Genomic DNA, 24,389 nt, shown 5'->3' on the forward strand with positions numbered 1-24,389 from the left:
TACTCCTGGTTCCTGCTTATGCAAATATCAAAGTTCCCATTGATTTCAGTGCTATAGGAACAGACTCCAAGTTACAGAAGACAATTTTGTATTCAGAGCTTATATTTATACTGTTTTGAAACCACTTAAGGTTTCCATCATGCTTGAATAAGATTTTTTCTCTGCAGTAGTCTTAATACAGAACTTAAACACATGCTTAACTTAGGTACATGAGTAATCTCACTGAATTCTATACCCCCTAGTGTTGACCACAACCAACACATTTTAAAATATGACTAGCCCTATCTACACTAGATGCAATGCCCCATTTAAATTGGTGAGCTAAAACTTGCTACTTAACACATTTTCTAACACACCCTATTCTCCCAGCTAAACAAACCACAAATGGAAGTCAGGGTGTGGTGGCATGAATACCTTGGCCACTTACATGAACCACCCACTGCTCTATTTATGTATACGCAAGTGTTGAAGAAAAAGGATTTTTAAAAAGCACAAAAGTGAATTTTAGTAAGTTTCCCCATTTTCATTTCAATTTCACTTGGTGGTGTGTTTCATTATGACCATTGAATGTTTCTGATCTTTAGGCGAGTACATACATAAGGAAAGTCATTTGTTCCCAGAATTCATCAGTTAGAGTCTATACCTTGAAGCACAAGGGTTTGTATCCCTTGTAATACATGGCACAGAAGTTTGTGATGAACCTGTTCTGTGGTTACATAAACAATTTCTGTTTCCAAGACTTCCAGCACTTGCATGAGTACTGAATTTACTTTAGGAAGGGGAGGAGGAAAGGACTTATAAAAGTAATTTCTCGATATTAAAAGGAAAATATTGAATATGCTTTCAGTCTGAAATACTGATTTTTTTTCTTAAAATGTTCCCAAGACTACAAAATGTTTTATATGTCCTTTGAGTTTTGACCACTCTAAGTACAGTAGCATATGCTTGTGCTGCTTTACCAAATCTCCACATCTTCCAAAGGCTGGAATTGTTCCTATTTATTTTTCCTTTGTGTGTGTGTGTGTATTGAGGGAATATTATTTATAACCTTCAAAGGTCTGCCACAGCATTTTTGAATCAATGCCATTCAGCACATCAAGGTTACAGTTGTTCTATATTAATCTAATTGTTTTAACAACACTGGAAAGCTTGTTCCTACTACAGTATATATTTATACCTACTATAATTCTGGCCTTTGGGATAATGGTGTCCTAAAGATCAATGTTTCAGCACCACCTATTACACTAATATTAACAAAAATCACCACAAATACATACCTAGTCACAGACCTCCCAGCATTATTAAAGTCTGCAGGAAGTCTCAGTCTAGCGAAATTGATGTAGGATTTGAAGTGGTAAAAGTAAGGAATGTAATTACTGTGAGGAGAAACACCCTGGGAGATGGTAAAGAAGAAAGATTTGAAAGAACTGAACCATGATATGGCCAAAAATATTAGTGTACAATGTAAAAAACATACCACATAGAACCACCAAACATAGGAGGTGAGAGCTTAACCTCTTTTTCCATTCTGAAGTACCAGGATTTGAAAGTAAGATGTCCTTGTATGAGAGAGTACCTGCTTATGTTTTGCGTGCAGCATGGTAAATAATGCCCGATGGTGATTTCTGTCTCTTGTGGTGTTGAGGACTTTTAGCAAACTCAATGAAGACATTAATTGGAAAGATTTTCATGGTTCAAAAGAGCAGCTTCCCTATGTTTTTCGTAACAGTGCAGTGTGACCGATTTTATGGGCACAATCCTGTTTCCATTTAAGTCAGTGGGAATTTTATCACTGCCCTCCGTTGGCCATTGTTAATGGGCTGGAGCATCCCCTCTGTGGAGGAGAAGGGGTTAGTGCTCCCACCTGGATATGCTAAATAGGAAGAATGCTAACTTCAAAGCAAAGTCCTTTCTCCCTGGAATCCTGTGGATGCTCCTCCCTTGGGGCCACACACAGAAGAGGTTCCATGAGACTTCATCATAGGGCTGAGGAAGAGAAGAACATTAGAAAATCCATTCCTCAGGCCACCATTGCCCGTCAGCCCAGGGGGCATTCCAGAAGGGAATCTAATGGGAGCTATTGCTGCTCCAAACAGCATTACCCTCCCATGCTTCATCCTTGTGGCGGCTGCCAAACAGCTGAAGGGAGATCCAGCCAACGGCAGAACAGCTTGTGCAGGAGCCAAACTACCAGAGAGGAGGGGACAATGGAGCAGTATGTAAATGAGGAGTGTTACAAGTGGATAGCTCCTGCCTTTGTAGATCCAGGAAGAGGGTTCCTGACCCTTATGATGTCCAAAATCCATGTGGTGGGGTAGCTTCTCTCCCTCTAAATTTGTGACCCACATAACAGGCAGAATTGGGGAGAGGCTGAATATAATGCAGAGGGGCCCCATGTGGCAATGAAATATCTCACTAACATATCAGTGCTGTCCTCCTAAACAAGGTATTTGTTATGCTATTAATCCACAAGTCATCACATTTTCTACAGAACACAGTTTCACAGCACCATGACACTCTTAATGTAGATTTCAACACCAAAAAGGCCAGTGTCCTTCTGCAAAGAAATATTTCACCATCTGAGCACACAGGAGCAATTTGGTGTAGGATTCACATGCAGCAAGACATTCATAAAAATATACATAAGTATATATGTTCATTTGTGAGATGAAAACACCCAGTAACATTAGCATCTAAATGGTGACAATCATCAAATCATAAAAGATGATTCATGTGAGTAAATGAAATGTTCTAGGAAAGAAGCCTACAGGGACCAATCATGAAGTATGATAGCATTCCCTGAGCACCCTCAGTATCATGCAGAAGACTCTCCTGATTTGCATAATTGTATCCTGAATTATTATAAGAACTGTAAAGGCAAATTTCCAAAAGCATCTAACAGACTCAGAAGTCTAAGTCAGACGTGGCTACAGCACTGAGGGGCCAAGTTCCACTGACCTTCAATAAGACTTAAGGCAATTCAACAATACACTGACGGAGCTGCACCACTGTAGCCCGTCTGGTGAAGACATGCTATGCCGAGAGGAGAGAGCTCTCCCGTCAGCATAAATACTCCACCCCTGCGAGAGGTGGAACCTCTCAAGACAGCGCTTAGATCACTGTGACTTGCGTCGCTGGGGGGAGGGGTTGTCTTTTTCACACCACTGAGTGGCATAAGTTATATTGACTTAAGCGGTAGACCAGACTTTAGACTCCTGGGTGCTGAAGTCACTTTTGACTTAGACATCTGAGTCAGTCAGGTGCTTTTGAAAATTTTACCCATACTGTTAACACAGATGCTCAGCCATAAAGTCAATGGTTTGATAATCACTGGTTGCTAAGCATGCCTCTCCCTGAACACTGAGCACAAAATCCTAGATCCAGCTACTCCAAACCTTAGGAATTGGAATTCAGGCTGTGGATAAAAATTTCCCAAAGGTCAGGTTGACAGATTCAGTGGCAGGATTAAGACCCATTAGAGAGAGCGCTCCAATCTCTAAACTGCAATCTCCAATTCAAATCTGTATTCGATTCAAATCTCTAATTACAGCCCATCTCTAATTGAAAAATTATGCCAGGAGCCAGGGTTGGACTCTCAATTTGACCATCACAGTAAGCACTGTTTGTGCTCTGAAGTTTCATACTGGAGGATTAGGAGTTGCAAAATGAAATGGATTCCATTGTACAAAAACACTTTTCACACTAGTGTTTACTAGTGCTCATTTCAAATGCCTGTCTAGATGTGCCATCAGACATCACATTCTTGTACTTCCAACACCTATGCATGATGAAATTAAGCAATAAATAATGTTATATTTTAATGGTCTAATTATTAGGAAATGTGAAGATTAACCCTTGGCCCTTAACTTTCTAATTGCTCTAATTTAATACTATGTTTTTGGCAGAAAATTTAATTTGAAATGGCAAAGGGTTGATTATGGAATTTTCCCAGGGAGTTTTCCAAAGAAAAGAGAAAAAGACAAATATTGAGTAAAACCAATGAAATGCTAATTTGAGAGTCTAATTTCTACTTTGACTTTTTTTAAAAAATTACTCATATTAACCTTGTGTATAGAATAAGAGTAAGAATATACTTGTACTGAACTATGTTCTGAATTTGGCAAAAGGGAATTAAAAACCACACACTAAACAAGCAAAGTAGGGCATGTTTTAAACAGGGACCCTAAGTAAGCATTTAATTAATATCAATAGATTTAGATATCTGATTAAACATTAATATCTAAAGACCTGTGTGTCTCATTTTAATTATGAGCAGATGTAATCATGCATAATAAGCCCAGGTTCTCTTTTCCTTCTATAAGTTGAGGCTTTTACACTCTTTGATTTAACAAGGGCTGTTTATTTAACATTATCGGCATATTACACCCAACTAGTTTTGGAGATTTCACATCAGTACTTTGAAACGGCAGCCTTGATCCTGGCTGAAATCACATACAGATATTCAAATCTCTGTAATGCAACATCCCCTAGGTACACACAGACACACATACAGAGTTAGATCCTTGTTGTGAAATACAGTCCAAACAAAAGCATTTGCATTTGAAATCTGAGGCCAGGACCGTACATTTTTAGGAGATGCAAACACACTGTCAGCTGGTGAGATTTGTTGCAGTGAAAGCTTTGCATTTAGAAGGAGGATATTTCAGAGACAGGTCTTTGGCTTCCAAAAGAACCAATGTACTATTCTTGCACTGACATGCCTAGCCTCTGTTAAGGCTTAAGTACAAGCACCTCCCCTGCCACTGACCCCTTCAGAGTGGTATTCACAGAAAACACAATAGAACATTGAAAGCAAAAACAGTTTATGACGGTGCTTCAGCCATTCTGCTGATTTTCTCCCTAGTTCCTTGTGTCTGTCAGTCTGCTCAGAGGCTGATACCTCAGGTGGCGCATTCTGCCTGTCCAGACACTAAAAGGAAAAGCCTCTCTCCTCAAGAGATTTTTCAATCCAATGTAACAATCTGCAGCATTGACTTCTCACAGGATTTTCTAATTTGAACCAGGTTTCAGAGTAGCAGCCGTGTTAGTCTGTATCCGTAAAAAGAACAGGAGTACTTGTGGCACCTCAGAGACTAACAAAATACATAAAGAGAAGATGCCATACCAGCTCTAAGAGGCTAATTAATTAAGATGACCTGTTATCAGCAGGAAAAAAACTTTTGTAGTGATAATCAAGGTGGTCAATTACAGACAGTTGACAAGAGGTGTAAGGATAGTTATCATAAGGAAATAGATTCAAATAGTGTAATTTGAACCAGACATTTAGTCCAAGAAAGAAAGGTCAGCTCTAAAGAGCGGTCAATCTGCACTACAGTATTCCAGCATTTATATTTCTATATAATTAATTTGGTCCATTGTATCAACTCATCTATCACATGGGCCATCACGTCCAGTGATTAGTGATTTCATTCCCAGCTCTGCCACTGACTAACTGTATTGTACTGGGGAAGCCAGTTAACTTGTGTGTCTCAGTTTCCACTTCAGTATAATGGGAATAATATGACTCTCACACTGTAAAGCTCCAAAATCCCACTGAATTTCAACACCGTTGGACATCTAAATCCTTTAGGCTTCTTTTAAATTCTAACCCTCATTACTTACTTGCCTGAATCCAAAAGTCACTTTTAAGCATGCACATGCATCTGATAAACTCCCAGAACCTTTACAGTTTGCTGCCAGATAATGTTGATTAAAATCTTAAACAGGCCATTTGTAATCTTTGGCTATGAAACCACGTCAGAATGAAAGATACAAGTTTACTACTTGTGAAATGGAAACAAGGAATTTTATTCTTCACTTATTAAATAAAATGAGATTAAAAGAAGAGTCTTGTAGATGTTATATAAATGGAAACTGTCGTATGCTACAATTGCGCAACAGTGCATATGGATTAGACTGTTTATTCAAGTTGTCAGCTGTCCGTCAAACAAGCAGATGCAATACAGAAGTATCATTTCATTTACCAAATTTCTGACACATAAGCATGAAGGAAAAAAATACAACTTGTCCAAACAAAATCACTGTTATGTAGTATATTATCCTGTTATTCTGCTAGTGTGGGGTACAAGAGAGAACTTAGATTTGCTGATATTTATGTTCTTCAGTAAATGCTGCTTGTAACCATGTCTGTATAGATTATAGGCATTTTACTTTATTGGAAGAGTAACTAACACCACATTGTAGTTAAATTCTGGCCTCTAGATGAGAAGGCTCTTAACTCTGGGAATTTAGTAGTGTGTTACATGCAAAAGGCCTTGAATCAAACTCAAACCATTTGCTACAGTAGCTTAAAAACAACAAGAGTCAGTATTAGTAAAAAAAATAACACCCAAACACACACCAAACCCTATTCTCTGAAAGGCCGTGTTCAGTATGGAAGATTCGATCAGACAAATTGGTTTGATGGGTTTTATAGTTAGAGCCCCATGCATGTGATGGCACCAATGGACCAAATTCCACAGCAACAACTTCTAAATTCGACAGCAACCATTTCTACAGTGTGCAACAGTAACCCCTAAATTCTGCAGCAACATTAATGTACTCTACTGCCATAAAATGCCTTTCATTCCTTTCCCATGCACCCCTCACACCAACATCCATGGCTCATTGTTGCAAACTCATAGATAATTATCTTCATCCAAATTATTGTTTTCAAGAGGTCCCTCTCTCCCAATAGCCCAGCTTCACTCCATAGTTGTTAACTACCATAACGTTGCACAGGTAACCCCACTAAGAAACTCTTTCCTCTCACATGGGATGGGGAATGGAAAGCTTGCAGTTTGCCTTATTCAGCTACTTGGCTCTCTGGGTCTTGGCTGTTTCTGGGTCCTCCACTCCCCACCAGCAGGGCCGGCTTCAGGCACCAGCCCAGCAAGCAGGTGCTTGGGGCGGCCAATGGAGAGGGGCGGCATCTCCGGCTCTTCAGTGACAATTCGGCGGTGGGTCCCTCATTCTCTCTTGGAGTGAAGGACCAGCCACCAGATTGCCGCCGAAGACTGAAGAGGTGGCGGTAGAGCTGATCGCGATCGCAGCATTTGTTTGTTTGTTTTTCCCCTGCTTGGGGCAGCAGAAACCCTGGAGCCGTCCCTGCCACCAGCAATCTGTTTGCAAACTCTAGCTGCCAAGAACCATGTAGGAAGTGGGGAAAGCTGAAGAATGAGACAGCTGCATGCAAGTCCAAGCAGGTCAGGGAGACAAATAAATAAATCAGACCGGAATGCACCAAAATGGCAAATTCTATGTCAGAAATACTGAATTCCATACTATCTTGACAAAATACCAAATTCAGCAGGCATGGAGTTGCAGAAACTTGACTGAGATGAATGGAACAGTTCGCACCTCTCAGTTACTGTTTCAGGTATCTCTCATTCTGAAGACACTGCACCTGTTTTTGCTTGGGTCACATTTTGACCACTCCCTTTTTGTTTGTAAATGAAAGCTGATATTCTGGACCAATGGCGTCCACCACCACAGAGGGCTTGACTTCACTGCTAGATTAACTCAAGGGCTGCCCCTAACTCAAACCCTGTCCACACATAAAAAAATCCTTGAGTGTGGTGCTCCTTTTAACTTGAGTTCCCTGGCCTGTCAGAGGTATGAGCTAAAACCTGCATGAGCACAACCCACCAGCTGCTAACATGACGCAAGCTAACTCTGATCAAATGCCACTAGTCCTTCCAACAACCCTCTCCTTCCTCTGTATGCACAGAAAGAACAGACACATTTTCCCACCATTCACTAGGAAAGAATTCACAGAGGGGCTCAATTGACTGCAGCACAAAGAACTATGGGATGTGCTCCCAGAAGTTTTAGTGTCACACATGAATGAGTGCAGCACCAGTGAGGAAATAGCAACTCAAGTGTTCTTTCACAGTGTGGACGTTCTCAGATGGGCTAGGCTAAGTCAAACGGAAAAACTCTCGAGTTAAGTCTGCAGTGAAGACTTACGCTGTGACACAGAATACATAGTGCCTTGCTCAAAATTAAACAGGATATTATGAAGCAGCCACACACGTTTTAAACGTTAGTACTGGAACTGAAATTAGTGGCATCTTATTTTAATCCTCAGGAGGGAAAATGAACCTGTTTGTAAGCATCTTTATCAAGTGAATGATTATCTTGCAGAAGCCTGAGCTATTCTACACTGCTCACTTATAAGATGATAGTATTTTAGTCCAGCATAAGCTATTCAACATTGTTTTAACATTTTGAGAAAAATTATCTAATAATTCTTAATTCATTTGATATCGCTTCCCACCCAACAAATAAGAGATATTCCAACTTATCATCCAATTTCATAGACTAAGTAGGATCAAGCCAGGGAGGTGGGAGGATTCAAAAAGTGCTGTTGCTGATGTGGTATGTGACACCCTTCCCTCAACCCTCAACATGGCATTAGGAGTACCATCCTGGTCAAATTGAGCTCCTGATTATGTGTTATTAAAATTCCCAGTCACTTTTTGTAGAAATAGATATGTTCCCTGCCACGTGCTGTCCGAATTCCATTTGCGACTCATAGGGTATTGTGCCTGCCTAAATTCCTCCAGCAGTTTCAACTGTAAGTAGAATGGTGTTCTTCATCCTCTGCCCTAAACTGCTGGAAGAGTATTATACATAACACAGGTGCTGCTATTCCATAAAGCTCTTATAAGCTAAGCAAGGTCAAGACAGGTAATTACTTGAATAGAAGACACTTTCCTCTGTAGTGGTGTCTTTCATCTGCGACAGAAAAACAAGGTGCACACCAGTCATAGCCATAAAAGAATCCAGGCCTTTTTAAAGATATATAAAAAGAGTAAGGGCTGAAACTTGGACACACTCCAATCACAGGGATTAAATTCAGCCTGCCTTTGTAGTAGGAATTAAATGGCATTCTTCTGTTCCTGACACAAAACTGTTAGGTATTATTACTGTTAAACAGCTTCTCTGCTCTTCCCCAGAAGTGAATGAAGTGATCCCTTACCAAGATGTTCTGAGGTTCGATTAAATAAGTCTCAATTCTTCTGTTAGAGGCGTAAACCAGGTTGCCACTGAAGAGGGTGGAAGCCACATGCAACAAATCCAAGGGCATATTTTGGTCCATAATATTTGTAGAGTGCTTTGAAATCTGGTATGAAAAGCAATATAGAAGAGTTATGATTATTATTAGTTTAGTTTCAACAGGTCCCAAGACATCATTGCAGAGAAGGATTTTGTAACACCCTGCAGCTAGCAGATCCATTTCACCTGCTAGAGATGCGTCCGACCTCATGTCTGAGAAGCTTCTAAACCAGGTTTCTGTCTAATGAACACTTCTTCAGCCTGGGTCCTCCCCATACCTTAATATAGTCATTGCTGAGTTTCATGGCTCAGTAGAGACATGCATGATTGTCCTCACTCTTGGGATTTTACCTCTGTTTATCTGAAGAGCAACAGTGACATGTACTTAAAGGATAGTTGCTTTTAGGTGGGGTTACCAAGCTATTCAGTCACTTCTCATATTTGAATCTGGTCATGCATCCCTCTAGCCACAAAGGCCCAGAGAGCCCCTTCTGTCAGAAATGCCTGTGGGAGCTAGCCTGCTGAGAGGAAAATTCAGTCAGGCTCTCTGCACTCAATCATTGCACAGGAGCTGGCATCCGCACTTTCCCTCCAGAATGAGTTGCGGTTCCCCCCTGAGAATCCAGTGAATCCCAAGGTATTTGCAGGAAGGCGGTCCCCATACAGAAGGTTCCCTCTACACACGGATCTCAAGGGCATGACCTGGATGTCACTTAGAATCTCATTTCTAAAACAGATTCAGTGCACAGCTCTCTATTTTCCAGCCCACCTTACACGGAGATGGCAGACACTCCATCCTTCAGCTATAGGCTGGTGCAAAATGCTTGCACAAAGACAGATGGGCCTGACCCAAAACACTAAAATTCCAGGGGTGTTTATATCTAAAGGGTTCAGAACTCAAACCCCTATGTGGCTTCAAATTTCACGAGTGCCTTTCTCTGGGTCAAGGCAAAACCCCACACAGGGCACTGTGAATTTCAAGAGGTGAAATCGGGATTTCAATCAAATGTTGTGGCTATGGCCTATCTTTGGTCTTTTCTACATTAGGAAGTTCTACAGTTTTAATTATATCATACAGTAAAAGCTGCGCTTTCCCCTAAGTAGGGATGCAGCTGCTTTATACTGACATAACAGTTCCCCTTTCCAGATGGGAACAGCTATACCAGGTTAAGTCATCTTTGTATTAGTTAACTGCAGCCACACTGGGGCATTCACTGGGATAACTATTTCAGTGAAACAAATATCATACCCTAACGGAAAGAGTTATAACAGTAAAACTTTAGAGTGTTACTCAGGCATTTAGATGTTAAGACATATGCACGCTGCTGTGGATTCCTGTAATCAGATAGCTCAGGATTGGGGTGGGGGTGGGGGAGGAGGTAAGAGTGCAGGAGGAGAAACTCAGAAGCAAACTTTGCAAACTGAACTTGTCTTGAACTCATGGCGGTTTCTGAATTTCATCTTAGGAATCTCACCATATCACTGCTTTAGGAATTTTCATTAACTGTATAGCCCGTCGGCTCCCTATAGAGAAGTTGGTGGTATAGTATTTATGACATTGGGTTGGTGTTGTAAAAGGTCTTAAAACTGAGCTAGCTGTAGCTGCAAATAAATATTGGGAGAAAATCACTCCAAGCTCTGTTCTGGACTGCATTTCGCTTCAGCTGAATTTCAGAGAGAGGAGGGCAAACACAAATGTATCAACCTAAGCAGCTCTTGAATTACAAACTCATAAATCAGAGATTGAAAAGACCTATTATGGCCATTTAGTCCATCTGCCCTTTTGCCAAGGCAAGGAACCTCCCTGCTTAAACCTACCCATGTATGATCCTAAACTAGGAGCTTTTTACTGATTTCTCCTCCAAATCCACTTATGAGGTTTTCAATTATTCTATGAGCAACTCCTCTTTCATGAAAGATCAACAAAGTAATTGTCAAACATACACTAATAAACTAAACCCACTAAGGAAGTTAAGATAATGACCTCATCCTACATGAGTATCCCCATGCACCCAGCTGCAGCTAGCCATATTTCAATTATACACAAGAATGCATTGGATCCTGTGTCCAAGCAAGCAAAGAATCAATCAGTGGGCTACAATGAAACAAGTTGTTTTTTAAATAGAAAAATGTTCTGTATCTCTGCATTACCTCTTTATTCCTGGATGTAGCCACGGCGCTTGGGCCATGCAGCCCACAGATAAATAATTAATTGTCTACAGTTAAATAGTCCACATTTGCTTTGCTAGTGCATGAGTTAATCAGTTCCTGCATGTATCTCATGAAGATGTTATAGAGCTTAAAAAATTAAAAGGAGATTATCTTATACTTCCAGGGTCCATCCAAGTGTCACGCAAAAGCTTATCCAGACATATGGATCTGAGACTACATACAGTGGTTCATAGATCAGGAAGACATCAAAGCCTCTTTAAAAGGAGGTGTGGCGGGGGAGAAGCATTAACAGGGCTAGCAGCTGAGAAACGGGCATTGCTACAGCTTCTGACACATCCTCAGCCTAACAGACTGTTTTTCATGACAGCCCCTATAATACTAACTGCTTCCATATCTCGAGCAGAGGGCAATGGAGTGTCAGGGGAGGCTTAAGTTCTAGCAGCAAGCACTGAAACAGCTGGCACTGCCTCACCACCTCTCCTGCCAGCTGCCGAGGAAGTAACTTTCCCTACCTCATAAATAAAAATGGCATGACTTCAGTTGGCTCCCTCACTGCATTAACCCTCCTCTTCCCAGAATGCAGAGGTGCCACAGGATCATCCGATGATGTGTGGCTAAGGATACCTAAGAGATACTTGTTCGGATGATAGAGCTAAAGAGACAGACCCTGAAACAAGCCAGACAGCCTGTACCCTTACTGTACTTTGAGTAGCAATGTAAAAAAATAAATAAAGATACAGCTGAACATTTCTCTCACAAATTAAAACCAGATTTGGAAAGCAAATAAGACATCGCTTGGTTCCCATATTCCAGATTATAATGGTATTTACAGTACACTTACATTTATCATATAGGCTGTACCAGCTGAAAAACAGCTCAGCCACTACAGAATGGAGGGAGATTTGTGAGGTAATGTATTTGCCTATTTGCAAATAACTCTGGTTTTGGCAGCTCACACCTCTTTTCCCCTCAAATATGTTTGTTTAGCCCATGTCCTGTGTTATATCACGGCAGGGCAGTGCATAGCTCACTAGAAACTAAGCCAATAAGAATGATAATACAAAAACGTGTTCAGAGCTAATGTTCAAATCTGGCTATTTTTCAGGGCTGTCAGAAGCCAAAGGGGGAGTTTCTGTGAAGCTGTTTCCTGTGGTAGCTGCCTACGATCGCCTCCAGAGCTAACACCCCCTCTCTCCTTCCCCCTGTGCACACAGCCCTGCCCTCTATTTCAATGAAGCCCTTTCAACAGCACATATGCAAGTCTGTACACTTGACTGCATTGAGAGGATTTAATACCATGCAACTCCACAACATTTTTTAAAATATAGAACCAGATTGTATCTGGTGCTTGCGTGCGTGAGAGGACCTTGCCCCCCTCCCTGAGTCACCCCTACTTCATGCAAGGGAGAGAGACAACTACAGTCCCTGCTTCCCCTGCTATATGCTAACATGATATTGATACTCCCTGTGGGGAAGGCATAACAAGGTGAAATTCACCCAGTGGAAAGGACCAGCACAATCATCAAGCATGGTCCATAACTCTAGTGCCAGAGTTATGAATAAGGAAGTGGTTATACCTTTCCCCTGTCTCTTGCATGGCAGTGGAACATGATGGCACTGGACAAGCATCAAGATTCTTGTTTAATAGATTTCCATTGTTTTAAAATAAAAGCATTCTACAGTAATGGCCTCAAAGAAGAGCTTTTTACAATAGTGTTGCTACAGTGTTTTTGGCCACTGTAAGATACTGTAGGTTTCTTTTCTAAGAATTGGTAGGTCAAATTATGCACCATGGGGAGTGTTTTGTGTCATGGAGCTGCAGGCAGAAGGCATTTCACTACTCCAGATCTGCCATCTAATGTAACTTTTGAAAGAGACAAAAATACCCTCAAAGGGCTATGAGAATGCAAATAAGCATGGATATAATGCTCAGTTTCCACAAGCCAGAAATGAATATGAATTTATTCAGAGAATTTCCTTCATGAGTTAAGCTTTAGGACATTCATATATAGAAAGGAAATAAATGTAACAAATAAAAATGGAAGTAGAGGCCTCAAAGTTTTTTTTAAGACTATTTACATATTTGTTTAAAAGTTAATTGGCCTATTGCCGGGTAAGGACTTGAGTCACAATTTCAAATTAGTAGCATTCACTTCCTGCATTCAAGACAGAAAGAAAGATGGTTTTCATCTGTTTTTATACTAACAATGTTGCAGTTGAGGCTACAGAATGGTTCCTATCACCAACGATTAGAGCTTGTGGAAGTATTTGTTGCAAGTGATATTCGTTATGAATTTAGCCCCTTTTCCTTGTTTGTAAATCATTCACTAACCTACTCTAATTTCTAGTAATTTTCGGGGGCATGCAGGGCCATCCCTAGCTATTCTGGGGCCCTAGACACAGCCCCCATGGGGGGGGCAGGCCTCCACGGGGGCGGGGGAGGGCTGGCTTGGGGGCAGGGGGGAACTGCCCCTCAGCACTCACCAGCAGTATAGCTGTGGCTGGGTCGTTGCACTTCCCGCCGCTGGTGAGTGCAGGCCCAGCCCTGCTGCAGTCCTCAGGGGAGTGGGGGCAGAGCAGGGAAGGGGCGGGGCTGGGGTGGGGGCTTTGGGGAAGGGGTGGAGTGGGGCTGGGGCAGGGCAGGGCAGAGGCGGGAAGAAGCGGGGCTGGGGCGAAGCAGGGGCGGGGGCCATGGCGAAGACGTGGGGCACAGGCTGGAGCAGCACACAGCTGCGCAGGGCACCAGGAAATTTGGTGCCCCAAATTTCCTGGTGCCATACGCAGCTGCATACTTTGCGTATGGGTAGGGGCGGCCCTGGGGGCATGGTCTGCAAATATTTGTTTATGGGTTCAATCTTGCAACATTGAAGTCCATGGGAGTTTGGACTTCAAGGGGATCATTGACTTCAACTGGAGCTGGATTAGGCCTTCTATGAACAAACTTCAGTTTACAGGTTAGTATCTACAAATTGTTTATTTCTATTATTCGCTAAATCAGCATTCACTGATTTGTCACTTTTAAAGCTGGTCAAAATTCTTCGTGCTTAAAAATGGGTTGCCAGCTATGAAATTTTTTTTGTTTGTTTTAAAGGAAAATGTTATTCGACAAAATTTTGATGGGAAATTTCCATTCAGTTTTTGAAAATAAAGAGATTTCTGATTTTTGTCCCTTCACCCCACATTCTTTTTGCTGCTGAATGCAACAGAATGATTGATGTCTAAGGGTTCTCACTCTCTTTATTTTCCCCTTTTGGTAACAGAGAGAGAGAGAGAGTCTGTATCCCTATGTCCACCCCTTTTTCAAGACTATGATACATTTTGTACAAACTATGCATTGTAAGATATCATCTGAAAACATGATTTTCTGATCATTATTGTCCTGGTAACATATGTATGGCAGCGTTGCTTGTGAAGTTATGAGATTCTACTATATGATGTTAGTAAGATATATTCCAAATCTGGGGAAGAAGACACAAACCAGTTCCTCAGAGACAAAAGGCTGACTGACACTGCAGCCAGGTGTCAATGAAATCAAATGGACCATCACCTGGTTAAGTGGCCATTCTTTGGCAGGAAAAAAGGCAATTTGACAAAGAAACAGCTGGAGGTTCCCATCCCCACAGACTCTCTCCTGAATCCCAGCTGGAGATGATTCTCAAAGAAGAGGAAAGGGTACAAGACTGGAGGACACCCCAAAATATTCCTCCCTTTGTCTCCATCCACGGCAGCCACAACACTTGAGGAACAAAGTAACAGCTTTGGACTGAGGGAAGGATCCTGTATGAATGGAATTCAGCCAGCAAGAAGCATGTGATGAGAGAGAGACCTTTTGCTTGAATTCACTTTGGCTTGTTAAGTTAGTTATTAGTTGCATTTTATATCTTATTTCTTTGTAACCAATTCTGACTGTTATGCCTCATTAATCACTTACAAAAATCTATCTTTCTGTAGTTAAACTTGTTTTATTGTTTTAGCTAAACCAGTGTGTTTGGATTGAAATGTTTGGGAAACTCCATTTGGGATAACTGGATTTGTGCACATCATTTTCTATTAATAAAAGGACAGACTTTATATGAGCTTGTGAGAGAAGAGGGCTGAGCAGTACAAGACATACATTTCTGGAGGAAGTCTGGGAATGGGAATTTGCTGGTGTTGCTCTGCAATGTAATTCAAGAGTGGCTGGCTATAGTGCTTGTACTATACAGCTGGAAGTAATTTACATGCTGGAGGCTGTATGAGAGCAGGCCAGGAGTGGCCAGCGAAGCAGTGTAAAAGGTGCCCTAGATTGGAGAATTGAGGGGGCACAGCTGTCTAACAGACTAGATCAGTGGTCTCCAACCTTTTTCATCTGGCGGGTGCCAGACGACGAGCCACCACGGACCGTGGCCAGCGGACGAGCATCCACCAAAATGCCACCGAGAAGCGACAATGTCAATAGGCATCGCCGCCGACAAGCAGCATCATTCAGAGGTTTCGCCGCCGAAATGCCACTGAAAATTGGTGGCATTTCGGTGGCGACACCTCTGGATGATGCTGCTTGTCGGCAGCATTTCAGCAGATGCTCATCCGCCGGGCCGTATGCGGGCGCACATGGCACCTGCGGGCACCACGTTGGAGACCACTGGTCTAGATTGTACCCTGCGTAATATCACAGGGGGAATGAAAAACTAAAGAGAACCCTGGTAAAGGCCCCCTCTGATGGACACCCACTAAGCTACAGTGTCTGGGTCCCACATGCTGGACTCCTGTGCTTTTAAACTTCCTGAGACTAAGCAGAGTCCAGGCATTGCCTCTGGATCTCGTGGCACACTTCTTTCTTGCTCGCCCCTTTCAGAGCTGAGACCCAACAATCCAACTTCCTAGGCCCTGTAACTAGTGCCAGCTGCCCTAGCATACCCTTTCCCAGAGTTCAACCTTGTGGGCACAGTTCATCTCTTCAGGGGCCCATGATAGTGGAAGCAATTAGACACAAGCTTGGCAAAGGGTTCCAAAACCAGTCACTGTTTATTTTAGATAGCACAACGTACAGATCCAAACCAAACAGTAACATGCCTATATGCCATTCCCTGTCTCATTTTCCTCACCACTCTGGAGTGTTCTTGAGGGATTGGGTATCTTTGGGGGTTCCACGTCCCCTCTCTGAGATTTCAGTCCACCGGGCCAGGCTTTTTGACTACCCCAGTGTATTTGCTTTGTGCACCCAAAATTAATTTTTAAAATATGTATTAAAAATATCTCCACCTGTGACCAGACCAGGAAAGGGAAATACAATAGAAAACCCATGGTGGCAGGATCTGAAGGTGCCTTACACAGAAATTTAGAAGAATCTGGTGAAAACACTGCTCTGCATCCTACTCCAATTTTTTTTTACATGAAAACATGTTTATTAACTTGAACATCCAATAGTGAAACAAAGCCAAATTATATACAAACAAATTAGTTCTTAATGCAGATGGGGATCAATAAATAATGTAAGTTGATGCTTTTACTGGTCTGACTGGTTTATAAATGGGCTTTGGATAGTCAGTTACATCCTATGCAAAGGTAATACAAATTGAGTGTAACGGTTTGTTGCATTCTATACCCACTTAGCAGAGGTAGAAAGGGCTACACAAGCTGTATGCTAGTAAAGAATGAGTCCCAATGGCCCTCATTCACCGCTGTGCTCCAAAAACAGCTGAAAATCTGGTTTAATCGGGCTCCCTGAGTTTTCCCAGGGTGGCATTCAGCTGGCGTTGCAGCCCTCAGTCATCAGTGCATGATCTCACAGTTGTAGGAGCAATCCCTTGGTGCTATGGGTAGCAAGGTGAAATTTAGGGCAGCCATATACTGTCCATACCTTGCACCATAGGACTGACTTGGCATAGTGCTGGGGGACAGGCCATGATTGGGGGTGCATAACAGTGGCCTGAAGCCACCTTTAACTTTCAAACCCCTTCCATAAGCCTTGGTATACTCTAGAATGGCCTAGGATTCTCCATAGAATTTTCATAAGTTTATGAAACTGCCAGTCTTCCAACCTAGAGAACACCATCGCCACATTATTTACTTTAGCTGAGGAGGTCAAGTTCATAGAAGACACAGTGGAACTCTTTTGAATGTTTTCCCCTCCACCTCGTAACTGAACTCGAGTTGCAGCTTGTGTGAGGGTTTGATCCTAGTGACTGAGGACTGCTAAGTAAGGCTGAAGTTTTAAAGAGAATGCACAGCACATCAAGTGACTCAGAACGTAAACAGCCTCAGGAAGAGAAAATATATAGGATCCACAGGCAATACAATAGACTGACCCATCAGCCTTCCCCCATCCGCCCTCCCATCACTAGCCCAAGCTGCTAGAAGTAAATGCGGAAATAAAATAAATGAAAGATGAAGCTCAGCAAGTGGCTGTGGGTTTTCAGTGACTGGCTGCCCATCCTGTCTTGTGGAACAGAGAGCAGGGCTAAATAGGAAAACATGCAGAGTATTATCACCCAACTGTTTCACCTTGGTTTGCAACCTGAAAAATGGTAATGAATGTATATTCAATTAAGAAAAAAGAAAGATTTTAAACATAATTTCTCTTATAGATCTAGATTTGTTGTGAATTCCTAGGGGATAATTATTTTATCTACTAACTAAAAAGTGCACTACAACGAATGTCTGACTAGTGTTCACCACTGCATATTTCACTGTGGCCTTGAGAAAAGCAGAAGTGAGACAGACCAAAGCAGCTTTGAACAAGTCCTTTCAGGCTCTCCCAAGTTTAGCAGTGCATTAGCTGAAGGCTTGTGTCACTGAGTTCTGCAAGAGCTGCTCTATGAATGCAAAATAATAATAATAAATAAATAATTGTGGAGGTGAAATCACCACCAAGTAAGTAATTACTGTCTTCTCCCTCTGAGGAATAAATCCAAGCCAAGCAGACATAAGAGTATAAAGTTTCCTTTCTAGATGCAGGCTCCAAAGCCAAGAGGCACTGCACAAGGGTTTTCACAACTTTTGGAAACATTCAACAGTAATAAAGAACATAAATGGCCTACAGATTAAAAATGAATGAAGCAGTAGGAAGGAGCTCAGTTACCCTTCTGCTGTGCTGCCCCTGGACTGACAACAGCTTCGTTTTCCATTTGGCACAGAATGCTTTTGGGACTCCCCCAGCTGAATTAAAAATGTGCCCAAAGCTCTGTGTCCCACATGTGACCTGAGGCAGGTCACCTGGGTCCAGCAGTCAGGGTGAACCAGATCAGTTAACACCTTGCAAGAATGAGGGAGGGGGCCAGTAAAGAAGGCTCAAGGACCAGCTCAAAAAGCAAACAGGCCCTGCTTCCTGGTTTAAGACTATGATCTGGGCAGAGCAGCTCACTTGTTTCAGTCCAGATGGAAGGCAAGCTCAGCTCCCCAGTGGCCTTGCTGCAAACAGTAAGCTTTCTGTCTTTCTAGGCAGTATGTGCAAGTTAAGAACCACCAGCATAAGCCAAACAAACATTAATTTTAACAGCTTAAGGGTCCAAACAGGCACACAGAGAGTTCAGTTCTCCCCTGTGGTACAGCTCTATTCAGTGAGGGGAATGAGTGGGATCCTAGTCAGGGAGCAGGCTGTGGTTCCCTGACCCTGTACCAACCTAGTCCAGTGTCAGCTGGAGCAGCCTAGGAACTACTCTAATGTATGCCATTGGCACGAAGTCCCTAAGGGACCTTATTGTAGAGGAGGTTTGGCAGAGCAGAGCTCTGCTTTGCACATTCCCTATGCCAGACTAGGGGTTGGGACAGCTGGCATAGGAGCTCCTTTTGCTGGATTTATGCTAGCGAAAGAGTCCCCCTCTGCCAGAAGAAATCTCTGCTAGGCAACTATGTCCAGCATCAGTCCTCTCTGTAATCAGACCAGTAGCTCTGAAGTGCAATGGAGAATCTGGCTCAGATTTAAAAAAATATAAACAGAAGAAGCAGTTTAGACTTGATTCAAAATATCCTATAAGTTACAAAACTGATCAGGAACCAAAATAAGTGGTCTGATTTCCCAGACTGCCAAACTCCTAATAGCTTTCACTAACCACATTCATATGAGCCATTACTGAACTGGAGATATAAGCCTACAGCTATTGTTAAAGATTCTGAAAATCTTGATCATAAGTTTTATGACAGGACCTCTGCAACTCTGAATCATGCAACCCCTTTTGAGCAGGGGGTTAGACTAGATGACCTCCTGAGGTCTCTTCCAACTCTAATCTCCTATGATTCTAAGTAGCCTGGGGACATTAGCAAGAATAGTTGCATGAATAAAAGCATTGGAAATAGTCATTCTTGTGGCATTTGTTTTTTTCTTGAAGGCTCTGCTCCTGGAGTCATATAAATCTCATTTAATTTAAAAAAAATTCTTGTTCATATGAATGTGAAGAATCGCTTGAAAAATATGAACCCTAAAGGCTCCAACACAAAGAAGGAAGAACATAACATGTATTTCTTAAAAATCTCATGATTTTTGAATGCTTAGGTTTAGAAATACTTAGGAAGGGTTTCAGCAACAGGCAAAGGACCAGGAGGAAATAGAAGACAAATAATAAATTCTGAAATTTATTTTGTTTGCCTTTGTAGCACATCCTTTTAATTTGAAATTTCTTTGATTCTAGAAATGCATGAAAATCTTCACTTCTCAAACAAGAGAGGAAAAAATGGTGGAATCCATGTTTTTGGAAAGTCATGGAATTTTTACCATATAGTTTCATGCTCCACTGCCCTGAAAAAAAGTTATATAAGCCCTCTCAGAAACATATACTGGGGCAAGCTTTCAGTAGGTGGAGGTTAATGCTTGCATGCTGGAGTATACATGCATTATTTATCTGCATTTACACATGCTATCACCACACTGGCACAAGTAAACTGTAAAACAAAATGCACCTGAATGTCTAAGTATCTACTAGCATACAGAATTATCCAGTATCCAGCAGCACTTGCCAAGTGCACATGCACTCAAGGGGTCATGTTCTACTCCAGTTTACATCCTGGCAACTCCATTGATCTCAGTGATGTTGCACTGGGCACACAATCAGCATTCAGGGGAAAGTGAGCATGTTTTGCACACTGACCTCGGCCTCCACCTATTGACTACGTAGTCTGTTAGGTCTCCCTGGCAATCTATTTACCCAGACATTCATAGATTTAAAGGCCAGAAGGGACCACTGCAATAACCTAGTCTGACCACCTGCATAACAGAGGGCAAAGAACCTCACCTAGCAATTCCTGCATCAAACCCATACCTTTTGTTTGAGCTTCTGGCTGGGAAAGCATTATCTAAAGTTGTATCTCTTTTAGAAATTCAGCCAATCCTGATTTAACGGTCAAGTGATTGAGACTCCACCACATCCCCAGATAAATTGTGCCAGTAGTTAATTACCCAAAATTAAAACACAAATCAAGTCTTTTTAAAGTGTTAGCATTTTCCTCTCACACAAAACAAGATCTTTCTCAGATGAATTAGATGGTTCATCTCATAAGACCACCCAGCAATGTTTAGTTTATTCTTGGATTGACTTCCAGTTCTTTAAGATAAATATTTTAGCAATAGTCACGTTTGTTATACACTGCTTATTTGAATTATTCCGACTTCAATGAGAATAAGAGCAGGCAACACTCATCTTGTAGATCTCATTTCTCAAGTCTCCCATTTTACTAACTATCACTTTACAGCGGTAAAACTAATGAGCTAACTCTTTCTGATAATGAAATAGGTTAAAAATGTATTTAGTTAAGTTTTGGATGCTTGGTACATGGTAGAAGTTAGTCTGCCAATTTGTATGACCTGCATGAAAGCTTTAAAATGTTGCAGTTGTCAGTATCAGTTTATTCCAATGGATTATAATCATACACAGCAACTGTCAGAGAGGCCATGCTATAGCGATGGCAATGTGAGATTCAGAATATTATGGGTTGAGGATTTACTGGTTTAGTTTCTCGTTAAACTGCTGTCATATTTTAAGTCTTATAGAGTAATGGCTCTGGAAAGTATAGCTCCCTCATAAATTAAAACACTTAGCAAAAGTGCTTAGTAATGATTTTACACTTTGGCTTACGCATAGACCTTTTTCATGTACTGTATTGAAGTCTTTACTGCATGAGGAGCTAGCAGTTTGTCGAATGGCCTGCTTTCCTCCTTTGTGACCATTCTTGTAGCAGTCCTGTACTACATTTGATGTATCTATAATTCATATTAGAGAGCTCTATTTTTCTGCTGCAAGGAGAACGTTAATAAGGGAACCTGAGATCATTATACAAAAGCAGTCATGGCACAAATGTGGCAGATGCCATCCAAACAGAGCTCTAAAATAATGAGCATGGGCCATTTATGAATGTAGTGCGATAATATATAAAATGAGAACAACAACACTTCTCTATCTCTCAAAGGGGCATAAGAATAAGTTCATTGGTGTTTGTCAGGTACTCACAAACAGCATCTAACGTTTGCTCCGTTTTATTGTTTACCTCAAAAGGCGGTTTTCTGCATGAAATAAGTGGTTTGCTCTTTTAGGTATGGAGAAATAGAGTACTTTTTGCATACCAAATGATTTTGCATGTATCCCCATTAGAACAAATTTTAAAGGGGCTTCAACCCAGCCTTTCAAATCCTTAGAGCAGTCTTCCATGTCTAAATTTTGGGCTATGGAAATAGGTGAATTGGATACAAATGTGTGTGCATATACATTCCCAAATGCATAGCTGCAGAAAACTGGATATTACAACATTTTCATATGGAAAACTGCACCCACAGCTGTGCACTTTTGAAAATATAACCTACTATACAAAAGATCATTCAGTGTAGATGCTGCAATACCTCAGTCATTTGGGAATGAGCTAAATTGATGTAAGGCTGCCCTATCTCATAATTTCCTTGTTTTTATTGGAATGCACCTCAGTTTTAACATTATGTGTATTTTTAGCATTTAATATGACATTTCATACAAATAAATCACATGACTATTCTTAATGGATCTGCAACATGCATACATATCACACACAATAATGTATTTCCATTTCACATTAATCACAGTAGTATAATACATCTGACAATAAAACATTTTTGACAGGTTTGTGCAAGTTTAAAATTTGTTCAGCCCAGATCCCTTCTTCCTATAATCATCCTCTACTTGACATACGTCTTAACAACATTATTTAAGATATTCCTCCAGCCTGTAAAGTTAAGTATCTCTGTAATCCAAGTTACTATTCCATCTGAGTGTGCTTAAAATATAAAACTAAATTTTAGGGCAAGTTATGTTCTCAGAAAGCAATATAAGAGATTCTATTTCCCCTTGTTATTTATACCCTGACAGTCTTGGCATTTCATGCAGTTTAAATGAGACACACACAGAATGCAGTCTCCTCAATAAAATTACATAAAATTTGTACACATACACACGCTTGAACCAAAAAAACAACCCAAAATCATTGCCATGGTTGCAAGGAGGAGTTCTAGCATTCCCTCCAGTACATAAATATAACTTGCACAGGAAATAATTAGAGACGGACCTGACACAAGAAATTCAGATCCCAAATTTCAAAGTACCCATGCTTTGTTCAGATCCTTTCCCCTGAGCTAGAAGGCCATCTGCAAATTTTGGGAACACAATTTAGTTTGGATTCAGAAGCCCCCCCACAAAAGGAGCATTGATTTGGACTACTCATTAGAACTAGTAAGTGTTACAGGGGTGTATAGGGGGAAACATGAATCCAAATACACTTGTTTTCCTCTTCAAAGTCTTTTAAAAACGATGATGCCTGTAACTTAGTGCTGCCTGCACCACTCAGATTTCTGTGTGAGCCTCTTTGTCCTATTAGTCTCACTGTATCATTAAGCATTAAATGCATCACAATCACAGAAAAACTTACTGGAAGTGTTGAATGCTGTATATATAAACAACTTGTGTGTAATTGGATAAGTCTAAGTGAATTGGCTGACACAGCATTTGGCAACAGAAAGCTGGATCAGCTTCCAGCTGAGAAAAGCTTACCCCAGTACCTGTGAGATTTCCTTTTACAATAGCTCACCCTGGCAGAACTGCTGCCTGTGGATGATAAGGGTACTGGCTGGACTCCTGGCTATCATGCTGTATACCGTGTGTGCAGCAAATTATGGAAAGGAAACCTTTTTAACTAGATGTTTGAGGACCACTGCTTAGCAGACAATGACATTGTATACACTGAATACAGACCTGCATCTGTAATTTAACTTCATAATTGGCTTTTATGGCTCCAATACACAAAACCAATACCCCAGATCTGGATATGCCCAAAGTGAGGATTAAACATTCAGATCTAGATCCAAATGTCCTGGCCCAAGATTATATAGAATTGCAGTGCCCTTCATGTAGGTTAAATAAAGCCACTGCATCAGATGTATATATCTTTGATGATTGTTGTCCTAAGTACCAAATTAAGTATGGGATAGACTACATTGGTAAACAATCAGGGTGAAATCCCAGCACCATTAAACCTTATTCTTTTGATTGAATTTACACTTTCATATGACTTCAAAAACACGCAGCTGAGTGTGTTTTTAAAATGTTCACTACTGGCCTCAATCCGGATTTGGTTTGGTTTAATTCTGGGGAACACCAATTTTTAATATATGGATGTGAACAGTGTGTACATCTCTAGTCTATGAGAATGGACAAGTGACCAAATGCAAATTCAAATTTCGGGCCTGATCCAAAACTCATTGCAGTCAATGGGAAAAAACCCTCCCTGTGACTTCAGAGGGCTTTGGATCAGGCCTTTAATGAACAACGTGGCAAAGATGGATGTCAGCAATCTTCCTTGCTTTCAGGCCATCACCTCACTGGCCTAAAAAGGAGCAAGCCAGGATAAGCCATTTGTCAGTCAACATCTCCTACACCAGAAGAAGCAGGATTACTGGCCGTCTAGAAGGGCAAGCAAAAAGCCTGGTTTATTTCAAATTCATTGAAATGCAGTTATAGACCAAGCCAAAGAAGTTCCCTGATTCTTAGACAGAATCAATGTTTGTTTATATTACAGACCATAAACTAAAGTATTAGTCAAGTAATTGTATCCCTTTATTTTATTGAAAACATTAATTTGAATTAAAGAACCACATGTTCTTTATATACAAGAATCTAAAAGCTATTCCTTCCTAGGAGAAATAAAGAGTAATCAGAATAATAGCTGAC

The 24,389-nt window shown here is 41.2% G+C and overlaps 1 long non-coding RNA gene across 3 annotated transcripts in view; it reads right to left on the minus strand.

The window, feature by feature from the left end:
• LOC123365102 overlaps positions 1-24,389 on the minus strand; it is a 91,208-nt gene that overhangs the window by 57,464 nt on the left and 9,355 nt on the right. For 2 of the 3 annotated variants that reach the window (XR_006577428.1, XR_006577430.1), the window contains exon 6: positions 20,969-24,122. This is a non-coding gene — a long non-coding RNA (uncharacterized LOC123365102). Of the gene's footprint in view, positions 1-8,983; positions 9,128-20,968; positions 24,123-24,389 lie in introns of those variants that run through there. The other variant, XR_006577429.1, reaches the window with a different exon arrangement.

Source organism: Mauremys mutica, chromosome 2 (assembly GCF_020497125.1).
Source record: "Mauremys mutica isolate MM-2020 ecotype Southern chromosome 2, ASM2049712v1, whole genome shotgun sequence".
NCBI lineage: Eukaryota > Metazoa > Chordata > Testudines > Geoemydidae > Mauremys > Mauremys mutica.